At 47.1% G+C, this 9,606-nt stretch overlaps 1 long non-coding RNA gene across 1 annotated transcript; it reads left to right on the top strand.

Moving 5' to 3' along the window:
* The first annotated feature begins 1,473 nt into the window (after positions 1-1,473).
* Positions 1,474-4,090, top strand: LOC120393261. The gene is made up of 5 exons (XR_005591977.1): positions 1,474-1,514; positions 1,927-2,005; positions 2,755-2,889; positions 3,058-3,153; positions 4,043-4,090. It is a non-coding gene; the product is annotated as an uncharacterized LOC120393261 (long non-coding RNA).
* The last annotated feature ends 5,516 nt before the right edge of the window (positions 4,091-9,606 follow it).

Below are 9,606 nucleotides of genomic sequence, written 5' to 3'. Positions count from 1 at the left end.
TAATATCTCCACACCTCACAGTTATTATATTGCTTAAATACTTTTTGCAAGTGGTTTGAGATCTTTGGCTGAAAAGAGCTTTGCAAGTGCAAGCTGCTATTGCTGCTGTGAGGAATTCCTCGGTCAGCAGCAGATGAGAATTCCAAAGCAAAAGGAATCAGAAGAACTTTCTGATTGTCTAGGACCACCACCATGGGAGAAGAGGCAAGACTCGCAGCACCCTGATGCTGGCCTACAGCAGCGTGGCTGTCCATGCTCCAAAAGACCAGCTTCTCTCCCGAGTAGAGGCAGACATCACAGGGAACATCCTTCTCCATTACAGAGCCAGTGGTCAGGTAAGATCTTTTGCGTGATAAGTGTCACATAACTCAAATTTAAAACTGTAATGGACGGAGTGTGAGCTGTCACATGTTGTATCATTTTTGTTGCTCTTCTTTGTATTTTCTCTAGTTTATCTATATTCTAAATTCTGTCGACCCCAGCTACACAGTAATTCAGACGCAGTGACACTCAGGCAATTCAGAGTACCACTCCCCTCATATGGACATGTATCTAGCTCTATTTTTTACTACCCAAGAGAGTCTAGTGCTAGCCTGTATTTAGTTAATTTACTGTCACGCTGTTTCTTGGACTCACTACTTCCCTTACCTCTTATCTGTCGTCTTGTTTGTGTGTGTGCTGCGTTATTTCTGTTCCCCAGGTGCCTGACTGCTGGTCCTGACTCTCATCTCAGTCCAACCTTTCCACGTCACTTTGCCATTCAGTTCTGCCTTGTCTAACTGAGACTTTCACTTAGGCATTGCCAAAAACAGTTGAACCAAACAGATCTTCCAGTAGTTCACAAATGCAGATATTACGGAGGATGGCCCCTGATATTGACCTCTGCAAAACATCCCCTCTGGATACCTTTCCTGCCTTTTAGAAGATTTAACAATAGTGATTTCTCTCTGCTCCATAGTCACCAGCCAGGACGTTTTGAGGTTGTGTGTTATGTGGGACTATCTACATTGCTAATAGCTGTTTTGCATTTTGTTTTTCAGGTGCTGGGCATCACTGTTGCGAACAAGGTACATTCTAAATAATCTGCTGTCAGCTTTTGCGTTTTCTATACACAAGTTGCTTGTTTAAATTGCACAGAGCTTGGTTTCCTTGCTACATCAAGCAGGAGTCCTGGCTGCTCTGGTGTAAGTGGACCTGGATTTATTTGATGAACCTGGGTTTTCTCTTCTTCTGAGGTGGGTGCAGAGCCAGAGTCCACTACCTTCTGGGGTCTGGGGATACCTCTCTCCTTCCCTGAGGCTAGATTTAATTCCTGATCTTTATCGTCTGGACTCTGGTTCTTCTCTCAGTTTCTCATCCACATCCTCTTCTTTCTCCTTCTGGATTATGTAGGACATGAACCTAAAATTAACCCTCATCCACAATGTCATGGAGATTAGCCGTGCCATCTTGGAGACCAGAGACTCTCTGGAGTTGAATTCTCGTACAAACTGGAGTTCCTTGGCTACATGCTGGTGAGTGATTAGGAGCTTTGAGGACTGAAGTACAAGAGAGTTTGTTGTAATGTAATGAGACCGGTTTTCCAGGAGATGATATTTTATCCATTGGCTGTGACTGTACTACTGCAGTCTCATGAGCTACCTGCACGGCACCCAGGATGCTGGGTCCCCTCTGAGCTTAGCAGGGATGCTGACATATTGTGGGCTGTAACTGGAAGGAATGGCTTGTGTCTTGTGAGTTCTCTTTCTGTCCTCTGTATAGCCTGCAGATGGCCCTACGGTCCATTTCTGAGGCAGAGAGCCTGCTGGGCACGGTGTCTGTTTATTCCAGGTCTGGCATATGGCCCTGTTTCAGGGTGTGAGAGGAAGGCCTCTCTGCCTTTCAAATCCATTTCCCATTTTTGATGTCTCTATTCATGCATTTCAGGACTTCATTAAACAGGAACCACTGGATTCTCTGGCATCTCAGTTCGCTACCAGGCGATTCTTGCCATTGGACATCTGAGGTAGGCTATTTTCTGCCATATTTCCTGGCACTGTGATGCCTTCTTATTTGTAAATTCATGAGTGTCAGGTAGGGAGCAGTTTAATGCTTGCAGGGTTTGGCTCACCAGGGCCTCCCGGGGGGGCAAGTGCGGCAATTTGCCCCAGGCCCTGGGCCCGCAGGCCCACGACAGTTTTCAGGGCCCGTGGGCGGGTCCTTCACTCCGGAGGCCCTGGAAAACTCCCACGGGGCCCAGGCCCCGGGCTGCTTCTGCTCCGGGTCTTTGGCGGCAATTTGGCGAAGGGGTCCTTCCGCCCGGGACCCACCGCTGAAGTACTGGGTCTTCGGCAATTCCCCATCGCCAAAGACCCCAGACCCCCTGAATCCTCTGGGTGGCCCTGTGGCTCACATGCTGCTCAACAGCAGGACTTTAGTTCTTAAGGATTTGAATGTGTCCATTTGGGGGTTTGTGCTCGAAAGACACAAGATTGGAGGTTGTGGGGCATGCAGTACAATGGAGCAGAGTTCAGATGGGAGGCAGGTGTCTGGCTAGCTGGCAGGGGGAAGAAAGCTTGTGGGTTTCTCTAAAAGGGGACTTGACGTTTTAGCTTTACTTCTAGATGAGCCAGTACTTGAGAGGTGCAAAGTGAAGGGTTGTTCGCATTTGGGGTTCTAGATTGTGACAATCTCTAGTCATTGGACCTGTTTCTTTTACTTGAAGGTGGAACTGAGTCCAATGCATGACTTTTCTCTCTATCTTTCTTCTGCCAGCAAGCTCAAACCATCTCTGACCATGGAGGAAAACCATGAGCTCCTGGATCAGTGCTTCAAAGTTTATTTCCCCTTCCTCCCTTGGAGATGACGAAAGAGGAAGGCGAGACAGCAGAGGATGCTCTGCATATACAAGTACGTGATGACAATTCTCCTCTGGCACCATCCACTGTATTTCTGCCCAGCAGGCACTGGGTGATGGCAGTCACACATGGCCTCCCTGGCAAGGTTATGGTTAGCTTTCCCCGGCCCACACACACAAATGATCTGTGCTGAGCCTCACTCCTTCTCTTCTGGTTTCAGTCACTCTACGTGAGGTCCTTTGAAGCTCTTGGCAAGCTAATGGAGACATTGCTGGAGGAAGCACCAACCGCAGACTGGTTCCAGGAAATGTTTGATGTGAGTAGACCATTGAACCGTGGTGGAGATTGTTTCTTGTGTTACAGCAGGGAAGAGACAGAGATTTAGGGGGTCAAGCTTCAGTTGTGGAGGAATTTTCCACAACGGAGTGAATTTTAGGGAGAAAGTACCAAATTCTTCCTGGGATAAGCGGGCATGTGCCCCATTGAAATCCACGGAAGCTGTGCCATTTTATGCCAGGGCTGGATTGGGACCAGGTTCTTACAGTGTCGTTGACACTACTTGGAGCGGCAAGAAAATCACCACTGCAGTAGCCAAATCCAAGAGAACCAGTTGAAACTGATCACTTCTTCTAAGAGGAATTCATGAATATTGAGTTAAGCCCTGTGCATGGAAACTCATTCAGAGCAGACTTCCTGTTCCTCAGACATGAACAGAATATCGTGAAGAGCTGAGGGTGGGAGTTTGATGCACCTTCAGTATAAAAGTGAAGTTAAAAAGGAGCTCGGCTGGGAGACTTCTCTGCTCTTATTCAAATTAATAAAAGAAATGCTCCTCTCTGTCATTTTGCCACTCAGTGTGGGAGAAGTTGCCCAGGAAACAGACCACAGCAGCAGACATCAAACAGCATGCAATGTGCTAGACAGCTCCCATCAGACAGTCTACAGCAGACATCACATACACGGGCCCAGATTCATCTCTCATGTAACTCCTTTGGCTTCAATCGAGCTACAGTACACCAGAGGTGAATCTGGTCCCTGGGACTTGTATATCTAAGGGGCTCTTCCATTAGACATGTAATTCCTTTGCTACATGGAGGTCAGATGCTTTGGAGAGGGATTTTAGTGACAATTAAACCTGTTTAAGAGGAACTTTTAGGAGGGATTTTCTGGTACTAACTCTGTCCTTTCCCCTGCTCTACCAACAGCTCCTAAGGACATGGTTCAGTTCAGGGAAGGAGTGGGAGAGAAAGGGCCTTGCAGGCCAGCACCCAGCTGCTGACTGCCTATCTAGAGACAGTTCATAGCACAGTGAGTATAGCCGTACTCTTCCTTGAGCTGACTTCCCTGCTTACATCAGATCTGACACTCAACGCAAATGCATGAAAAACTCTTCCAGGACAGCAGCTAGGATCTCAAGGTGACTAACATCCCTCTGCTTCCGTAAGAGAGAGGTTTACACAACATTGCTGTGACCACACTGCGGGCAGACTGCAAGAAGTAGAGGGAGACAACCCCCAAGCTGATGACTTATTCTATCATTAGATTCACCAAGTCAACTAGGGTGGAAGCTCTTTTGTGGTTAACAAGATGCCAAACACGGTCCCCTTTTGGCATTCCAGACCTTGGCTCCCATGTAAACATCCACGTCTTTGGAAGAGGGGGGAGGGATAACTGAGGGGTTTGAGCATTGGCCTGCTAAACGAAGATTGTAAGTTCAATCCTTGAGGGTGCCATTTAGGGAACTGGGGTAAAAATCTGTCTGGGGATTGGTCCTGCTTTGAGCCAGGGGTTGGATTAGATGACCTCCTGAGGTCCTTTCCAACCCTGACATTCTATGTCTAATATAGTGAGGGGTTCCTGGAAACCCGATTCACCATATGTGGGGTTCACTGATCATAAAGGACCAGTTGTTTATCCCTAGGTCAATGTGAATCTCAGGATTGCACAGAGCTTGGTTTCCTTGCTACATCAAGCAGGAGTCCTGGCTGCTCTGGTGTAAGTGGACCTGGATTTATTTGATGAACCTTGGTTTTCTCTTCTTCTGAGGTGGGTGCAGAGCCAGAGTCCACTACCTTCTGGGGTCTGGGGACACCTCTCTGCTTCCCTGAGGCTAGATTTAATTCCTGATCTTTATCGTCTGGACTCTGGTTCTTCTCTCAGTTTCTCATCCATATCCTCTTGTTTCTCCTTCTGGATTATTTAGGACATGAACCTAAAATTAACCTTCATCCACAATGTCATGGAGATTAGCCGTGCCATCTTGGAGACCAGAGACTCCCAGGAGTTCGGATTCTCGTACAAACTGGAGCTCCTTGGCTACATGCTGGTGAGTGATTAGGAGCTTTGAGGACTGAAGTACAAGAGAGTTTGTTGTAATGTAATGAGACCGGTTTTCCAGGGAGATGATATTTTATCCATTGGCTGTGACTGTACTACTGCAGTCTCATGAGCTACCTGCACGGCACCCATAATGCTGGGTCCTCTCTGAGCTTGGCAGGGATGCTGACATATTGTGGGCTGTAACTGGAAGGAATGGTTTGTGTCTTGTGAGTTCTCTTTCTGTCCTCTGTATAGCCTGCAGATGGCCCTACGGTCCATTTCTGAGGCAGAGAGCCTGCTGGGCACGGTGTCTGTTTATTCCAGGTCTGGCATATGGCCCTGTTTCAGGGTGTGAGAGGAAGGCCTCTCTGCCTTTCAAATCCATTTCCCATTTTTGATGTCTCTATTCATGCATTTCAGGACTTCATTAAACAGGAACCACTGGATTCTCTGGCACCTGCAGTTTGCTACCAGGCAATTCTTGCCATTGGACATCTGAGGTAGGCTATTTTCTGCCATATTTCCTGGCACTGTGATGCCTTCTTATTTGTTAATTCATGAGTGTCAGGTAGGGAGCAGTTTAATGCTTGCAGGGTTTGGCTCACCAGGGCCTCCCGGGGGGCAAGTGCGGCAATTTGCCCCAGGCCCTGGGCCCCGCAGGGGCCCCCACGACGTTTTTCAGGGCCCGTGGAGCGGGGTCCTTCACCCCGGAGGCCCTGGAAAACTCCCACAGGGCCCAGGCCCCCGGAGCTTCTTCCGCTCCGGGTCTTTGGCGGCAATTTGGCGACGGGGGGTCCTTCCGCCCCGGGACCCACCGCTGAAGTGCTGGGTCTTCGGCAGCAATTCCCCGTCGCCAAAAACCGCAGGCCCCCTGAATCCTCTGGGTGGCCCTGTGGCTCACATGCTGCTCAACAGCAGGACTTTAGTTCTTAAGGATTTGAATGTGTCCATTTGGGGGTTTGTGCTCGAAAGACACAAGATTGGCGGTTGTGGGGCATGCAGTACAATGGAGCAGAGTTCAGATGGGGAGGCAGGTGTCTGACTAGCTGGCAGGGGGAAGGAAGCTTGTGGGTTTCTCTAAAAGGGGGACTTGACATTTTAGCTTTACTTCTAGATGAGCCAGTACTTGAGAGGTGCAAAGTGAAGGGTTGTTCGCATTTGGGGTCCTAGATTGGGACAATCTCTAGTCATTGGACCCGTTTCTTTTACTTGAAGGTGGAACTGAGTCCAATGCATGACTTTTCTCTCTATCTTTCCTCTGCCAGCAAGCTCAAACCATCTCTGACCATGGAGGAAAACCGTGAGCTCCTGGATCAGTGCTTCAAAAGTTTATTTCCCCTTCCTCCCTTGGAGATGACGAAAGAGGAAGGCGAGACAGCAGAGGATGCTCTGCATATACAAGTACGTGATGACAATTCTCCTCTGGCACCATCCACTGTATTTCTGCCCAGCAGGCACTGGGTGATGGCAGTCACACATGGCCTCCCTGGCAAGGTTATGGTTAGCTTTCCCCGGCCCACACACACAAATGATCTGTGCTGAGCCTCACTCCTTCTCTTCTGGTTTCAGTCACTCTACGTGAGGTCCTTTGAAGCTCTTGGCAAGCTAATGGAGACATTGCTGGAGGAAGCACCAACCGCAGACTGGTTCCAGGAAATGTTTGATGTGAGTAGACCATTGAACCGTGGTGGAGATTGTTTCTTGTGTTACAGCAGGGAAGAGTCAGAGATTTAGGGGGTCAAGCTTCAGTTGTGGAGGAATTTTCCACAACGGAGTGAATTTTAGGGAGAAAGTACCAAATTCTTCCTGGGATAAGCGGGCATGTGCCCCATTGAAATCCACGGAAGCTGTGCCATTTTATGCCAGGGCTGGATTGGGACCAGGTTCTTACAGTGTCGTTGACACTACTTGGAGCGGCAAGAAAATCACCACTGCAGTAGCCAAATCCAAGAGAACCAGTTGAAACTGATCACTTCTTCTAAGAGGAATTCATGAATATTGAGTTAAGCCCTGTGCATGGAAACTCATTCAGAGCAGACTTCCTGTTCCTCAGACATGAACAGAATATCGTGAAGAGCTGAGGGTGGGAGTTTGATGCACCTTCAGTATAAAAGTGAAGTTAAAAAGGAGCTCGGCAGGGGACTTCTCTGCTCTTATTCAAATTAATAAAAGAAATGCTTCTCTCTGTCATTTTGCCACTCAATGTGGGAGAAGTTGCCCAGGAAACAGACCACAGCAGCAGACATCAAACAGCATGCAATGTGCTAGACAGCTCCCATCAGACAGTCTACAGCAGACATCACATACACGGGCCCAGATTCATCTCTCATGTAACTCCTTTGGCTTCAATTGAGCTACAGTACACCAGAGGTGAATCTGGTCCCTGGGACTTGTCTAATGGAAGAGCCCCTTAGATATAGGTGTAATTCCTTTGCTACATGGAGGTCAGATGCTTTGGAGAGGGATTTTAGTGACAATTAAACCTGTTTAAGAGGAACTTTTAGGAGGGATTTTCTAGTACTAACTCTGTCCATTCCCTGCTCTACCAACAGCTCCTAAGGACATGGTTCAGTTCAGGAAGGAGTGGGAGAGAAAGGGCCTTGCAGGCCAGCACCCAGCTGCTGACTGCCTATCAAGAGACAGTTCATAGCACAGTGAGTATAGCCGTACTCTTCCTTGAGCTGACTTCCCTGCTTACATCAGATCTGACACTCAACACAAATGCATGAAAAACTCTTCCAGGACAGCAGCTGGGGGGATCTCAAGGTGACTAACATCCCTCTGCTTCCGTAAGATAGAGGGTTACACAACATTGCTGTGACCACACTGCGGGCAGACTGCAAGAAGTAGAGGGAGACAACCCCCAAGCTGATGGCTTATTCTATCATTAGATTCACCAAGTCAACCACAAAAGAGCTTCCACCCTAGTTAACAAGATGCCAAACATGGTCCCCTTTTGGCATTCCAGACCTTGGCTCCCATGTAAACATCCACGTCTTGGAAGAGGGGGGAGGGATAGCTCAGAGGTTTGAGCATTGGCCTGCTAAACGAAGATTGTAAATTCAATCCTTGAGTAAAAATCTGTCTGGGGATTGGTCCTGCTTTGAGCCAGGGGTTGGACTAGATGACCTCCTGAGGTCCTTTCCAACCCTGACATTCTATGTCTAATATAGTGAGGGGTTACTGGAAACCTGATTCGCCATATGTGGGGTTCACTAATCATAAAGGACCAGATGCTTATCCCCAGGTCAATGTGAATCTCAGGTCTTTCCCAAATATCACACTGTCAGCCAATCCTTATTAACTAAATCTAAGATTTATTGTTAAAAGAAAGAAGAGAGTTACAAATGGTTAAAAGATCAATATCCAGACAAGTGACTTTCAATGTTCCTAGTTCAGGATCACAACAGTGATGGAATAAACTGCTGGTTTGTAAAAGTCTCTCTGGAATCTTCCCAACAGATCAGAATCCAAAGGCAGCTTAGATGTAAGGTCTGTTTGTTTTTCCAGGCATTTTCCAGGTTCTTCCAAATAATCATTTGGAATATCTCTGTCCTATAGCTTACACTGTCCCTGTTCAACGTTTAAGCAGACTAGAGATGGTAGGATCAGGCCCGAGCCTTCTCTTTTATAGCTATTCTACCAGGCTGACAAGCCTACCTCACAGAAATTGTCACAGAAGGACCTTCCCCCAATGCAGATGGCCCGTTGTACTTTGCTTTGAAGATAATCTTCTATTTCCTGTGCATACACAGTAAACTAGTTACATTCATTCACATAAGGTAATTAGCTGATCTTCCATTATAACACAGATAGTTAAGCTGAAGATAATGTAGAAATGATTGATTTCCTGAAGTGTCTTACATCTTTGATTTTAAGGTTAACTGAACACCTTGCACACATAATTAAGGCAATTAAGCCATGAAAGGGAATTAGCATCTACAAGCTAATTTAGTTACATTGTGAAGTACATTCCGGGTACAAAATATATCGGAAGGACAGAACAGGTCGTGCAGGGGGAGGAGTGGCACTATATGTGAAAGAAAGTGTAGATTCAAATGAAGTAAAAATCTTAAGCGAATCCACATGTTCTATAGAATCTCTATGGATAGAAATTTCATGCTCTAATAAAAATATAACATTAGGGATCTATTATCGACCACTTGACCAGGACAGTAATACTGATGATGAAATGCTAAGGGAAATTAGAGAGGCTATCAAAATTAAGAACCCAATAATAGTGGGGGATTTCAATTATCCCCATATTGACTGGGAACATTTCACTTCAGGACGAAATGCAGAGATAAAATTTCTCGATACTTTAAATGACTGCTTCTTGGAGCAGCTGGTGCAGGAACCCACAAGGGAGAGGCAACTCTAGACTTAATCCTGAGTGGAGCGCAGGCGCTGGTCAAGAGGTAACTATAGCAGGACCGCTTGGAAATAGTGA

Source organism: Mauremys reevesii, unplaced genomic scaffold (assembly GCF_016161935.1).
Source record: "Mauremys reevesii isolate NIE-2019 unplaced genomic scaffold, ASM1616193v1 Contig17, whole genome shotgun sequence".
NCBI classification, from domain to species: domain Eukaryota; kingdom Metazoa; phylum Chordata; order Testudines; family Geoemydidae; genus Mauremys; species Mauremys reevesii.
The sequence above is the reverse complement of the archived record's forward strand: the minus strand, read 5'-3'. Positions and strand labels throughout refer to the sequence as shown.